The sequence below is a fragment of the Populus euphratica genome, unplaced genomic scaffold (genome assembly GCF_000495115.2).
Source record: "Populus euphratica unplaced genomic scaffold, PopEup_1.0 scaffold97.1, whole genome shotgun sequence".
Taxonomy (NCBI): Eukaryota; Viridiplantae; Streptophyta; class Magnoliopsida; order Malpighiales; family Salicaceae; genus Populus; species Populus euphratica.
This window is the reverse complement of record NW_011499981.1, coordinates 52,639-68,426: the sequence shown is the minus strand read 5'-3', so window position 1 is coordinate 68,426 and position 15,788 is coordinate 52,639. Positions and strand designations below refer to the sequence as shown.

General features: G+C 35.4%; 1 protein-coding gene across 1 annotated transcript in view; it reads left to right on the top strand.

The window, feature by feature from the left end:
* The first annotated feature begins 6,169 nt into the window (after positions 1–6,169).
* The window catches only part of CBL8 (calcineurin B-like protein 4), a 62,162-nt gene continuing 52,543 nt past the window's right edge, over positions 6,170–15,788 (top strand). Inside the window, exon 1 of the mRNA XM_011046323.1 lies at positions 6,170–6,204. The gene's annotated coding sequence lies outside the window, so the exon portion shown is untranslated. The remainder of the gene's footprint in view (positions 6,205–15,788) is intronic.

Here is a 15,788-nt window from a genome sequence, read left to right as displayed (position 1 = left end):
ACAGCTTTCAAAGTGTCCATGGGCATTAGAGACCGTGTTGGTATGTCACAAGTCTAGTTTAAATGGCAGCCGCTTGCATGGCTTCACTGGTGGCCTGACTGTGAGGTTGGAGAATATGTAGGTGGTGTTTGGTAGACCTATCATACACATTCTCATAGTATTATGCTGATGCTTCTCATAGGATAATGAGTTTTTCCTCTTTTCTTATTGAAGAGATAGCTGTAATGATAGTTATAACCATTCTTGTCCTGAACTTCGATAATTTCTAAATCAACTGGCCTCCGAAATCAACCCGTTGAATCTTGAACTGCTTAACAGAACCTTGCTTATCTTTGAAGCTTGATGTCAGTGTGTACTAATTATTAGCTAACGTCTTGGATATGGTTGAGCCACTATCATGTCTTCAATATTAAACTTAGGCACATATCTGCAACCAGAATAACTGATGCATTTGCAAGTTGACTAAATAGTACGGTTCTGCTTTAAATATAATGTAAGCTTGTGCCTATACTTGAAAAAAATGCTTGGTTTATTGGATGATTAGAGTCTATTCCCTTTACCAGCAACAGTCATAGTAATAATCTTTCTTGGAAATAGTGGATTAGTTTAAATTTCGATGGGAAATTGTAACTGATCACGACTAGATTTCTGTCTTCGTTTTGTGTTCTTGGTCTCAGGGGTTGAAATTTGACCATTTATCTTTGCGAGTTTGTAAAAGGCAGCACATAATCAAGCTCAGTCATTAATTCAATCTATAACTTTGTGAATTACTAGGTGGTGTTTTCAAGTAGTACAATTGGCATGATCCTGCTGATTGCCAAGAATTCTTATTAGTGACTGGTGCTAGTTCTCTTCATGGGTTGCTACCATTCAAAGAGAACTAAAAAGACACCTGGGTACGAGGAGCCAACAGTTCTTGCTGCTGAAACACCCTGTGAGTATGCTTTGTCGAAAGGCTCATTGTTGCAAATTCCTGGGTGTAAATTGCCCCGATTACTTCCTAGCTATGCTTCAATATGTTTCAGCTATTTTTCGACTAGTGTTGTTTCTAGTCTTATCTTAGGACATCTTAGTAGGTAATCACTATCGTGCAGATTAAACTAGTTGTCAGACATGAAGTTCAGTTTGGTGGAGTGTGTAGTAGATGGAACGGTTTGTGTAACCAACCTTCGGTGTGGTTGGTCACTAAAACAAAAGACAATTTTATTGGAACTGAAAGGCATAAGAAGCATGGAAGTCATGTTGTCAGGGAAAAGGAAAGAAAGAAAAACAATGATGCTGTTCCTAATCACTAGTTTGAGTTTCAGCTAGATACTGCCCGCCTATTTTGGTTGTATTTCCTGCTAAAAATATTATTTGGTATCAAGTTCAAAAACAACTGTTAACTATGAGAGACTGACTGATGAAATGTGAAATAATTTTGTACTGCAGTTATTGTTTGCGAGGTAGAGGCCTTGTATGAAGTCTTTAAGAAACTAAGCAGTTCAGTCATTGATGACGGGCTTATTCACAAGGTATGGGTATTCGGTGGGATTTGAAGTGGTTTATGGAGTATTTTGATCTAATTATGTTTGCAATTAGGACTTAATTAATTTGTGCTGATATCATTCAAATGGCTCTTTCTTCTCATCAGGAAGAACTTCAGCTTGCACTATTCAGGAACAAAAACAAGAGGAACCTTTTTGCAGACAGGGTATGTAGTGCAACCTTTTCCTATAATATAGCAATAGTTACCTGATTCCATGGCATTTTCCCTTTTGCCTAAGTTGCTTCGCCTTGCCATACTTCCGCAGATTTTTGATTTATTTGATGTCAAGCGCAATGGAGTAATTGAGTTCGGAGAATTTGTTCGAACTTTGGGTGTCTTTCATCCAAATGCACCAGTTGAAGACAAGATCCATTGTACGGCTAATGTTTCTCTAGGATGAAATACAAGTAGGAATGAGTTCTCACACACACACATGTTTTCTTTTGCATGTCAATTGGGACTTCTATACACCATAAAAACTGGAAGTTAGTCACTTTAACCATTTTTCTTAACCGTTTTTTGCACATCCTCCTGAATAAATATTAATGAGAGGATAAATGTCTGCAGTTGCTTTCAGATTATATGATTTACGGCAAACTGGTTTCATTGAACGAGAAGAGGCGAGTACTGCAATTCTTTTCTATACCATTTCTCTCTTACTTACCATTTAGAGATGCATGCTGATGATTGTGGACATGTTTTAGTTTTATTGTTTTGCTCTTTCAGTTAAAAAATTCCCCATTACTAATCCAGAAGTGGCTATAGTTTGACAATATATACCATCAGAGAATTAAGAGGAATGTAATGAAAATAAAAATAATGATCCAGCAGTGTATATCTGTTTCCGAATGTAAATTCTGACTCATAGTTTTAAGTTACTCAACAGTTGATGGAGATGGTAATGGCACTTCTGCATGAATCGGATCTACTGCTGTCCGATGACTTTGTTGAAACAATTGTGGACAAGGTTTTTTTCTGTGTCATACTTCCTTGTTCATGCTTATTCGGTTCATTATTCTAATCTTTGTCTTTTGAGTTTTTCCAGACATTTTGTGATGCAGATTTGAAAGGTGATGGAAAAATCGATCCTGACGAGTGGAAGGAATTTGTGTCGAAGAACCCTTCTCTTATAAAGAACATGACTCTCCCTCATTTAAAGTGAGTAGCAAGTTCACTCAGTTTGTGAATTGTGCACAACCTGGTTGCTATATTGAGATCAGTCTAGAATGGGGCTCCGAAATTCAAGTTATTAACTCTAGGCACTCCCGTTTATTTCCTCCAGGGATGTAACTTCGGCGTTTCCCAGCTTCGTGTCAAAAACTGAAGTTGAAGATTCAGAAATATAGCAGAAAGTTATCAATCATGTCATTTCTAGCTCTATTTGGGAGATGTTAGAATTTGCATGAGTGTCGATACAAGAGCTACACAGACTTCAGGTTGTTAGAATTTGCATGAGTGTCGATACAAGAGCTACACAGACTTCAGGTTAATCACAACCTCCTCAGTGCAGCCAAGATCTGGTCTACAGGGTGCAACTTATTTGCCATCATAAACTTCGGTAATGCCCAAAGCTTAGTTCAGCTTACGTTTTGCATATGTAAATTGCATTACAGCATCAGAAATTTTGCAAAGTGTTTAGAAAATGTTTATAGTTTCTGGGGTGGTTCTTGGAAGAAGTCTTTTTTAACATCTTTTTCTCTTTGAAGCAGCACTTGACCTGTTGTATATATGCCAGTGATAAAAATTTCAAGCATGTTCAATTATTGTATGATAAGAAATTAAATCTGTCGAAAATGGTTGAATAATCTACTGTTGAAGGCCAAAGATTTTTGAAATCTGTTTGTGTTAAAAAATTTCTGTAATTGCTTCAAGATTACAACGGAATACAACATACATCACAGAAGAGATGGAGAGTACATAAACATATTTTATTGAAATGATATATAGATAAAGATCTAAAATAAATATGTTACTGAATCAATTTTAAGATAAATTTCTACTCTCAAAACAGTAAATGCAAGGAAACATGTCCCTTCTGTCATCATTGTCTGTCTTAGATAAAATTTCCTCCAATTACCTATCTAAAGGAATGAGGAGCAATGGATAATTAAAGAGAGAGAAAAATCTAAAATCTACCGGTACCCACGTAATAGCATCACAGATGCCGTTTCATAGAATCACATACTTTATATATATTCTGAATATGTAAATTGAAGCAATCCAATCAGAGATTACAGGAGAACTCCATAATTTAGATTAGAAAGTACAGATCAAACAAGGGTTTAACCATGCAAGTAGAAACCATCAAGGGAACCTTCCTTATTTAGGTTTAAGTCTTAACTTCGAGTCAAACAATGGCCGATCAGCAGATATAACTTGAAGACGGGTTATGAGAACCTTTGAAATGTTAACCAACAGGTGTGCATAGTGGATTCTGGCTGTAAGTTTCAGGATGCGAGCCTTGTTGCTTGCCAATCCATCATCATTTTCCTTGAGATGGTCTCTACTAGTCATGGCAGCTGACATTGACGGGAACACAACACACGAACAAGAAAAAGGAAGAAAAGGGATTTGACATAAGAACTCTAATTCGCATTTTATTATTGAATAATTATTTCAGGTATGTCTCTTTTAAGATATTTGTAACTCTTTAAGTGCGGTTTGTTTGCTAAAAAATAGTTTTATTTTGAAAAGTAAATTTTGATAAAGTGAATTATTTTTTTATGTTCGGTAGTGTAATGTAAATTTCCATTATTTGGTTATGTTATGAAAAATGAGTTAGAAAATAACTTATTAATATTTTATTTTTTTAAAATTTATTAAAATAATAAGGAACAAATCTTACAAATTAAAAATTTGAATGATAATGAAATTGAAAAAAAAATATAATTTCATAAATTATCTTAAATAAAATAACTAATAAACAAAATAATAAAGATCAAATCTAAAAATAAAAAAAATAAAGATGAATAAATTAAAATAATAATAATTAACATTTCATAAATTATTTCAAATAAAATAAGTAACAATCAAAAGAATAAGGATCAAATTTGATAGATAAAAAATTTCAATAAAAAAATGATAAGGAAAAAAAAATAATTATAAAAATGAGAAATAAAGTTAATATAAAAATTAAATTTTAAGAGATGAAATTGAATAATAAATATTTAAAACAAAATATATAGCAAATAATATGACATTTCTAAATTTTTCACAACTTCCAGAAAGTGTTTTTCACCCAAATTTTTTAGGAATATACTTTTGTAAAAACCAAGCCAAATTTTCTTTTAATTGGAAAGTGTTTTCAGTTGACTAACTTTTATAATAGCAAATAAACACAAAAAAATTTAGAAAATAGTTTCTCGAAAATCAGTTTCCAGAAAATTTTCGGGAAACTAACATAGCCTAAATTCAAAATAAAACACAAAAAAAAGAAGAAAAATAACAAAATTAGCTCATTTAGCATTTTCCAATCCTAATTTGAGGGTCATCTAGAGCTCATCTAGTTACAATAACCAATTGAAAGCTAATTTTGTCATGTAAATATCTTTATTAATTCATCTAAGAAGCCTGTTCAAATTAGGTATCAAATTCTACATTTTCTAGGTCAACCCATCAGACGGGCGAATAGGATTTAACAACTAATGGCATACTGAGAAAAATATTCTGTTAAATGACAGATATTATTTTATAAAATGGATGGTTACTAAACATTTTGGAGCCAATTGTACATGTATGATAACTCTCCCGGCGAATCACCACTTGATAAAATTTGCTGTCATTTTCAAAATCGATTTCAAGATTGAAGGAGATTTTCTAGATCATGTCAACAAACTCTGGTTCCCGTTTAAGTTTCACGTCTCTTTATCCAATGAAGAAAATATAATTTCAATGTTTTCGTTACCTAAGACAAGGAGTGATGACTTGTAAATTTAGTTAAAACTAGATTTTATATACAATTCATCTAGTTAAATTTGAGTAATCTATCAGATTAACCTACAATTCAATCAATCCAATTAAATTATTTTATTTTATTTTTTTAATTTTGATACCACATCATTTCAAATTGATAAAGATGAATTTGAGTCGACTATCCTCACCCTTATCCAGCATATCCCATAACTTGAACCAAGTTATGGGTTGAGTCCGATTTTTCTTTATCTGTTTTGTGAGAAGTTGTTGGTAATTATCTTTATTGTGGCTGGCTTATAGTTCTGCTCTCTTTCAGATCCATCTCTAAGCTTTTTGTACTTTACATAGGGATGGTCATGTCAGCTTATGTAGGCTTTGTTTGGTATTAAGTACCATATAATACTTGTGAAATTCTTTGTCGTGTTCGAAAGTTTTGAAAATTCAACCATATCTTTATATTAATTTATGCTCTTGAGGATGTAGAAACATAGACGCAAGCTTTCAAAAAGATTACAAAGTGGACGTGTGGCTAAAAGAGTGTGCGTTTTGGACAAATGTCAACTGGCTGTGACATGGAAGAAAATGGTTGCTGAAAAATCATCGTTCCTGACCGGAGGACTCTTGCCATAGACGAGTGAAGGTCTGCTTTGTGGGTTTTCTTTGTGCTGATGACACTGCCTTCTTGATCTTACCACTAAGTTGAGCTCTTACATCCTTAAACGAAGAGGGATACCCAGAAGATTCCAAAAACCTGGCAATTCAAGGTGAGAATCTTTGTTTTAAGCTTAATCTCCGTGCTTTCGGCTATGGCGGATCAATTGGTTTGATTTATTTTTATTTTCGGTTGTTCCTGATCATGACCAGATATATGTTTTGTTTTGTGAATTTGATCTTTCTCAGCAGGTTAAAGGCTGCAGATACCTCAAGCTTAGCAATTATTCCAATCTAGCGTATTTCTTTAGGAATTGCCGGTTGGGATTTTTTTCAGTAGAAACCACCATTGGCATGCCTGCTGATTTCCAAGAAGTTTTATGAGTGGATCGCGCTTGTTGTCTTGATCATGGGCTGCTGCCACTCAAAGAGAACAAAAACGACAGCATGGTGTAAAGAGCTGACAATTCTTGCTTCTGGAACACCTTATTGTTAGGATTGTCATTAATATGCAGTAATTATAAAAGAAGCATTTGCAGCATACCCTAAAAAGAAAGAATGCCACTGTCAAAAAGCTACAATGACAAGTAGGTAATTATCAAACAAGTTGCACCAACTATTAACAAAATGGTGCAACCCATATGATGCCACTATTAATGTCATAATTTATGATCAAGTTGTCTTACATTCATGCCTATAAATAGAAGCATAAATTAGAGAGCAAGATAAGAGAGAGTGCAAAGTCAAGAATGTGAGAAATATAAGAGAGAGTGAGCTGTTAAAGGCAACAAGCAGTGGCTGCCATTGCAGCACTGCAAATAGAGAAAAGAGTGAGGTTGAGAGTTGCAAAAAGTGGATGGTTTCTTCTCTTCTATTGTTGTAAATCTTGTTCTCTTCCTATATAATCAAATGGCTTCTTCCGTGGATGTAGATGATTTGTCGAACCATGTTAAATATTGTGTCATCATCATCATGACGTTATCATGGCGTCATCCTGCATAGTTGGCATGTAAAGTCAGCGACCAGTTAGCTAGCATGTTAGCATAGTGGGACCCACATGCTACGTCATCAGCAGCGAGTCAAGCTGAGTAGAGCTGAGCCACGAGATGAGGGATACGATCCAGTATAGCTGATCCTAGGTGCAATTAGATCTGAGATTGAATAGGGGTTGTTAATTAGGCCATAATTGTTTTGATCAAATCTTAGTCGTCTGAAATGCGATTTGGATGATTTCAGACTTGCTTCTAGCTAATTTGATCGCTCCGGATCCAATGGTATGGTCTGATTATTGAGATTGAGATTGAGATTGAAAGTGGTGGTGGTGAATTATTAAGAGAGATTGCCTGATCAAGAGGCATTTGAAGGTCATCATGGTGGTCAATGGAGATGAAGAAGATGAAATCGCACATGTTTACCTAATTAGATGTGCTGAACTGTTAAGTGGGGAATTTTTTTTAAAATGCCTTGAAGGAAGGCAAAATTGAAATACTCAGGACACCTGATCATATGGACAATTTGAGGTGGAGAGTGGCGATTTGAGGTGGAGAGTGAAAATTAATGAAGACCAATCTTGATGAATCTAAGCACTAGTAGTCTTACCAAATGTTGAGAAATCAAATGTGAAACCAAGATACCCCATATCACTTGTAAAGGAAAGCCACAACAAAGCTAGCAAATGGTTGTATATACAGAAAGATAGTACGATGGATAGACCTAAGAAGTTCTATCTAGGAGATTGAGTTTTAAACAGGACTAGTGTGACCCCTTCAATTTTTCTTAAGAACTTGCTTAGTTGAAGGATTATCCATACGGTACTAGTTTCGTATATGTAACAGTTTGTAATGAAATTGTTGAAGACTAGTAAGATGACGACACAAAGGAACAATTGGGTTTTGTATGTTCAAGGATTTGATGGAGTGGTGATTTCTCTAAAGAAGTTAGATTTGGTAACTGTGATTTCTTGAAGGGAGAATTGATGAAGACCCTAATAATGGAAGAGAAATACAACAAGGGGATAAAGATTGTACCCTATTTTGACTTGGATAGGTGTTGTGACAGGATGAGTTGCTTTCAAACATAAAAGTAAAGAATATGAAGAAATATAGAGAATAGAAATTGCACGAGGGCACACAGAGATTGTGTAGGAGTACATGTAATATCCAATAAGATACTGTAATGAGACAACAGGTGCAAGGAGAAGAAGTGTTCCTAGATGAAGCTCAGAGCAGAGATTGTGTAAAGGTTGTACAATAGAAAGTCTCTTATGCCCTTGATGAAGACAATAGGCGAAAACCTTTTTGATGCATGCAAGGATGGAAAGATGAGCTGTTGTAGAGCCACCGAATTGAAGGGGTGCAAACGCTTGTGATAAAAGGCGACCACCTATGAAAGGCGAAGACACCAAAAAAGAATTGGTATGGGTGGAGCTATGAAGTAGAAAGGCATAGAAGCTCGAAACATAGAAATTGAGATGGAGGATTGAGAGGAGTGTACCATAACTCTCTCTTTCTATGTGATTAGTGGTAGTGATCTCTCCCAAGTCCACTTGGTGGTAAAGAATATTGAAGTCACTAGAGTCATCCTCGATGAAGGAGGATGAGACTACTTTATGACGAGTAGAGACACCTTAGACAGAAGGTGTGAGGGCTATCATATGAGCCCAGGTTCAAACCGTCGCATGATGATGAGCAGAGACACCTCAAACAAGAAAGTGTAAGGGCCATGATATGAGCCCAAGTATAAACTGTCTCATGATGATAGGCGAAGACACCTTTTATAAAAAGTATGAGGGCTATGATACGAGTCCAAGAATAAACTGTCTTATTACGACAGACGAAGACACCTCTTAGAGAAGGTATGAGGACTATGATATAAGCCCAGTTCAGAACACCCTAGAGTCGATATTATGGCTAGATATGAGTAGACATATAGCCAATGAAGTGGTTATGATGAGTATGGAGACAAATACCGGATTGACTTTCATGGATATTACCCTTATGCTAAAGATCAATGAGCTAAAAGACATTTGCCTTGGATAATAAGTGGATGACTTGTGAAGCATTAAGACGTAATTGTTATGAAAGAGTAGAGGGCATGCGCAGGCTCTGAGAACAAGTTAACTCTTTAAAATATGGTGAACTCGGTAATGGCATTGTAATATTTAGAGTATGAAGACAGATATGGATTAATCTTTAATAGGCTGCCCTCATAGTTAAAGGTGGAGAGCTACCTGGACTCTTAGTACTAAGAGCGAGAGACTCACGGAGAAGTAAAGTGTGGTTCCTAGGGTGGAATAGAGGGTAGACGCAACCCCTAGATGAGTAGACTCTTGGAAGAGTGGTGGAATAGTGATCATATTGAAATACTCAGATAATGACTGTCGCACTTGGAAATAGAACTTTCTATTTGAGAAGGTGTTGTAAGTCTTGGTCTAAGGCTTGAAAAATCATTCTGAACTGAGCATGGTTGATACACTCAAAGGGAAATTTTGTGTCCCACAAACAAGCATTAACACTCTTTTAGATGAGATATGGTAGATCATCTAGTTGAAGTAATCCTTTGGAGTGAGCATAAGGGTGTTTGGGTGATTTTGGTGATTAAAATGTATGGCAAGTACCTTTAAACTTGGTCGAAGATGCTCTCAGAATGGTAAGTTTGGAAAAGCTGCAGGATGCAAGCTTGTGTTGAAGAAGCAAAATGACAATTGCTCACATAAATGGCAAAGAAGGTGATTGTTAGAATTATTGCCATTGATGTGCAGTAATAATGAAAGAAGCATTTGCAGCCTACCCTAAAAAGAAGGGATGTCATTGTTAAAAGGATATAATGGTAGGTGGGTAATTATTAAATAAGTTGTACCAACCATTGATAAAATGGTGCAACTCATATGCTACCACCATTAGTGTCATAATTTATGGCCAAGTTGTCTTACCATTTATGCCTATAAATAGAGAGCAAGATGAGAGAGAGTGCAAAGCAAGGATGTGAGAAATATAGGAGAGAGTGAGCTATCAAGGGAAATAAGTAGTGGTTGCCATTGCAATACTGCAAAAAGAGAAAAGAGTGAGGTTGAGAGTTGTAAAGAATGGATGATTCCTCTTCCTCTATTGTTGTAAATCTTATTCTCTCTCTATATAATCAAATGGCTTCTCCCATGGATATAGATGATTTGCCGAACCATATTAAATATTATGTCGGTGTGCTTAGTCTCCAATGAAAAACTATCAGAATATTATCGGTCGGAATCCCCAACACCTGTGAGTATGCATTATCAACAAGCCTACTTCCTAGCTATACTTCAATAGATATTCCACTAATTTCTCGACAACTGTTGCCTTTTATCTTATGACATGGATGGATAGAGAGTGCCTTGATTGGTTCATGTATTTTAACCTTTTTTGACAATATTGAAAGAAAAGGAAGCATGAATATGATGTTGTTAGGGAAAAGGGGAGAAGGAAAAACAATTTTGTTCCTAATTATTAGTTTAAGTTTCTGCTAGAAATAGCTTGCTCAGAGCTAGTTGCTTGCCCAGCTAAAATTACTATTTTGTATCGTGAAAATAATTACATGAACCTAGTCCATTGGACAAGAAATTGTTAACTATTTATTTTTGTTTATTGTAGTTACTATAAACGAAGTAGATGCCTTACATGAACTTTTTAAGAAATTTAGTTCAATCATTGGCAATGGATTTATTAGCAAGGTATGGATATTAGTTGCCATTTTGAAATGGTGTATGTATGTTAACAAAGGAAGGGAGTAACTATGGCTATCAGTGTGATATGGAGAACTTAATTTGCTTAACTGTGTAGCCTATATGGGGATAGGATATGGAGAGTAACGAGAGTAATTGACTTTCATTTAAGGGAGTAACTATGGTTATCATTGTCTAGCCCTCTTACCTCCAAGATCTATCTCATGCCCCATGCCAAATTTGATGAACTCAATTTTCCCTTAATACCTAATTCTATCGCACAGCCTCCTACATCCTTAGATTTATCCAGTTTTAGTGAGCCCATACGTGCCCATGACCCACCATTATCTACCGCCCCATTGCCCATAATTCCTCAATTTAATCCTTATTCTCGAGCTCGGTCTAAGTCGCATGCATGTCATCTCTATTCTGACTCTTTACTTGAGCCTATATTGGTTTCTACTGAACAGATGTCTTCCATATAGCACATCCTAGTATCTTCTAAAGCCCTTGATCCTCCAACATAAGCTCCATTGCATTCTGAAGCTCAAACTCATCATCATGATTAGTTTGTTACTTCACCCTATCACCCGATGGTCACTCGAGTTAAAGCAGGCATTATCCGACAACATTCCCCACTCATCGGGCTCAACTCTTTGATTGCAAACCGGTATCTACTCCTATGGTTGTCGCTCAACAATCCTCCACTAGTTCCCCGTTTGCAGATCATTATGTACTGTTCTCTTGTTGATGCTCTGCAATACTTGACCATCACTCATCCTGATCTTGCTCATTTCATAAACTTCATTAGCCAATACTTGCATGCTCTTACTGATGAATATTTTCAACCTGTGAAGCGCATCCTTTGGTATGTGAAGGGCACTCTTCACTTTGGCCTTTCATTCACTGCCTCCTCTCCTGCTACCATTACTGCTTACTCTAATGTTGATTAGGTTGGATGCCTGACACTAGGCACTCCACTTCTAGTTACTCCTTCTATCTCGGCAACAACCTTATCTTTTGGAGTGCCAAGAAGCAACCTATGGTATCTTGCTCTAACTGTGAATCTGAGTATCGTGCCTTTGCTTCCATTGTTGTCAAGGTTTTATGGTTAGATCATCTCCTACGTGATTTACACATCCCTCGTCCGGATCAACCACTACTTTTCTATGACAATAAGAGTGCCATCTTTTTAAGCTCCAATCTAGTCTCTCACAAGCGCTCTAAGCACATCGATCTTGACTATCATTTCCTTCAAGAACTTGTGGTGCTAGTCTTATTCGCATTCAACATGTTCCTTCTACTCTTCAAATTGTAGATGTCTTTACCAAGATTGTGTCCAGGCCACTGTTCATATTCTTTCGCTTTAAGTTACGCATGTGCTCTAATCCCATGCTTAGCTTGTGAGGGGGTGTTGGGGATTCTCTAGAACTCATAATTATAGAAATGTAATATATTTTATTTATATTATGATTCTTTCCTTCTTAGTAGTCCAGCTACATATTTATACATTCTTTATATAAGTAAAATGAATCTCAACCTTTAAGTGTGGTGGTTTTCTCAAAACCTTTACAATATTCAATAATGGATTATGCACCTTCTTTATTTGCTCCATTGAATCTGAATGGATGGCTTACTGCTCTCTGTTTTTTTTTCAGGTCTTCCATTGTTTTGGTCAGTACTTCTGCCTTCACTTTGAAGCTTTCCAGTTTGGCATGGCCCCTGTTTATATGGAATTCCTTCGTTTCATGGGTGATTAGATTGAGGCTCGAAATTATAGCTGCAGCCTCGAGGTCGGGGGACATGGCAGGAAACTGACATGGGACGGCACCCCGCAAAGTGTTCGAGATAGCCACCGCAAAGTCAGGGATAGTCATGACGGTCTTATTATTCAAAGAAACATGGAACTTTTCTTCTCTGGTGGGATAGGAAGGAGCTGAAGCTAAGAGTTACTGGGAGGATATGGAAGAAACAACAAAATTCAGAAACCGGAGTGTGTATACCCAACCTTTGTAGCCAAGGCAAAGTGATTTTGAAGACATTTACACTATTTGTGTGTTTGGGACTATTGCATGTTGTCCCAACCTCTTCCACCCATCTCTCACATGTTGTAATGGATTGAATTAATGAAACTCCTCATTGTTTTTTTTTTTTAAAATAAAATTGTATAATAAACAGTCGTTCATCCATGAACTTTTTCTTGATAGCACAAAAAATAGACTTTCAAGTTAGACTGGATGAGGTTAATTACAGGATCTAAAGACTATTCTAATAAGATAATTTTTTACACCTGTCGCAAGGTGCGAGCCGACATGACATCATTTGGCGATGGTGGAGGCTCTTGTCGTGCCTCCTGTGTGAGGTGTGGTGTGCTAGGAAGGTTTTTTGAATTTAATTAATCATATAATTATAATTAATGTTTAGGAATCGTCATCTAGTATTATAGTCACTAGAAACCTATAGTTTGCGAGAGTCTGGGTAAGGGATTGGTTGTGCAAGGGGAAGACGCATCACCTCCAGTGCACCCTACCTAAGGTAAGCTGCATTGTTGTTTGATTGTTTTTTTCTAAGTCAGGTTTCTATTATTTGGTCTTTTTTAAGATTTAAGGCAAATCTCTCTTTATGAGAAAGTTTCTACCTTATTTGATTAAATCCCAACCATTCTAAAGTCTGAATTTTAACATTGTATTTATTTACACCTTGTATATTCAATACTTGAGGGTGTACTTTATTGTGTAATTTACACCCCACAAACATTAAAGTCTACATCTGGACCCTACAAAAAAATTGAAAAAAGGTTTTTAACGTGTTGGCCAAATCCTAATAGATAATCATAAATTGGTCATGATATCCAATTTTGAATTTTTTAAAATATGAAAAAATACAATTTATTTATGAACAATATGCTTGTAAAAATTTCAGGATTTAGTTGTATTCTACAAAATATTTTTTCTTTTTGAAAATGTTTTGAAAAGTTTTTTTCTTTTTTTTTTGAAATATTTTGGAGAAAACCGGTATTTTAATATCGGATTTGTATTTTACAGTGTAAATATACAACCCGATATTATGCAAAATTGATAAAAAAATATGCAAGAAAATCATAATTTTTGAAATGATTTTGTATTTTTTTATTTTTAATATATATATATATATATATATAAAATTCACGTCCTGCATGAACAGTAGGACGTGAATTATAATTCACGCCTACTATTCATGCAGTGAACAGGAAGGAAGAAGAGGAAGAAGGAAAGGAGGGGGGCTCACCTAGCTGAAGAGGTCGTGGCTGCCATTACTAGTCTGGCTGAGGATGGGGGAATAGTTGGTGGTTGCAATGGTGGAGGCCAGCATTAGTCATAGCGGGAAGAAGAAAATATTATTGAGGAGAGAGAAAGGCTGGAAGGAGAAGAGAAGAGAGAGAAGTTCATAGTGGTTGTTCTACCACTGGTAAGGATCTAGATTAATGGAAATGATGGTGGTAAAGCCGGTTGTGGTGATGGAGGTCAACGGCAGAGGAAGCAAAAGAAGAAGAAGAAAACAGGAGAGGCTGCAGAGAGGAGAGAGAAACCGACGGTGACTCTTGGTGGTGGGTTGGTGGTTATGTTGGCTTCCTGTGGTGGAGCTAATGGTAGGAAGTCTGGTGATGATGATGGTGGTGGCTAAAGGCCACGGTGAAGAGAGAGAAGAGAGGACTGTGCAAAAATTGAAAAAAAGCTAGTTTTTTTTGCTTATTTTGGATCCTACTTCTTCCTCCCTCAGGCTATGAAATCCACCTCTATTTATAGACGGTGGAAGAGGAAAATCTTATTTATACTAGGAAAAAATTTTAGCCCTTGATTTAGTTAGGGAGGATCCCAACCATTGGTTCAAACTATGCATCCTGAGTTGTCAAATTTACAGATAAAGTCTGACTGAATAGGCCTCTTTAGGCTATCACCAACGCTGATTTGTTGTCATTTGGCCTGAATGGGTCATATGGAGTTGTAGAGAAAGTGTAAAGGATCACTTTTGTGTAAGATTTGTCAAATTAGATGGACATTAGGTATATTAAATGCAACTGCAAAGTAGGTAACCAGACCAACTTTTTCATAAATAAATAAGAAAAAAAAAAGATAATGAACAGTGTTGAGTTTTGTTTTTGGAAAATGTTCATTTTAGTCATTTCTCTTTCAATTGCTTTCAATTGAACAATAATTGACCCTAAAATTGTTTATTTAATACAATTAAGCCCCTAATTTCAATCAATTAACTTGGTAAAAATTAAATTTGGTCTCTTAAAATTTCAATCTTTTCAATTAAGCTAAAATTAGGCTCCCAAACTTAAATTTTCACCAATTAAGCTCAAAATAAAATTAATTTGACCCATTTAAAGTATAATTAAGTCCTTGCACTTAGTTAAGTCCTTCAATTGGACCCAAATTAATTCTTAAACATAATTAAAATTTAATTTGGCCCATGATTAAATCAAATTCTCTTATTAAAAATTTTATTATGTCCTTGGACTTAATTTTTATGCAAATTCATCCAATAATCATTCAATTTTACCTTGAATTTGCATTTTTCTCCTTTTATGGGCATGATAGGGTATAATTAGGCCTTGAATTTTCTCAAAAAATTATAGCTTGATTTTTTTCTATTTTTGTAGCCCTCCTTGATCTCTTTTCTCCATATTGTCAGCCTTTATTTTATTTTTTAATTTTTATTTTAAAAAATAATTTTTAAAGAATAACTCAGAATTAAATTATGAGAATACCACTAAGAGGAAAAGCTGCCTAGCATTACATTACATATTGGAGTTGATTCATTAAGCTATGAGTTATCAATTTTTTTTTTCAACAAAAAAGTCAAATTCTTCTGATTTTGTTCATGGTTCAACGTAAAATCAAAACATATATTGTGAGAAAAAATTGATAATTTTGGTGTCTCTACTAAAAACAAAACATTAAAAAAAATCCAATTATAATCAAAATAAATAAATAAAATATATCTAATTAATTAGAA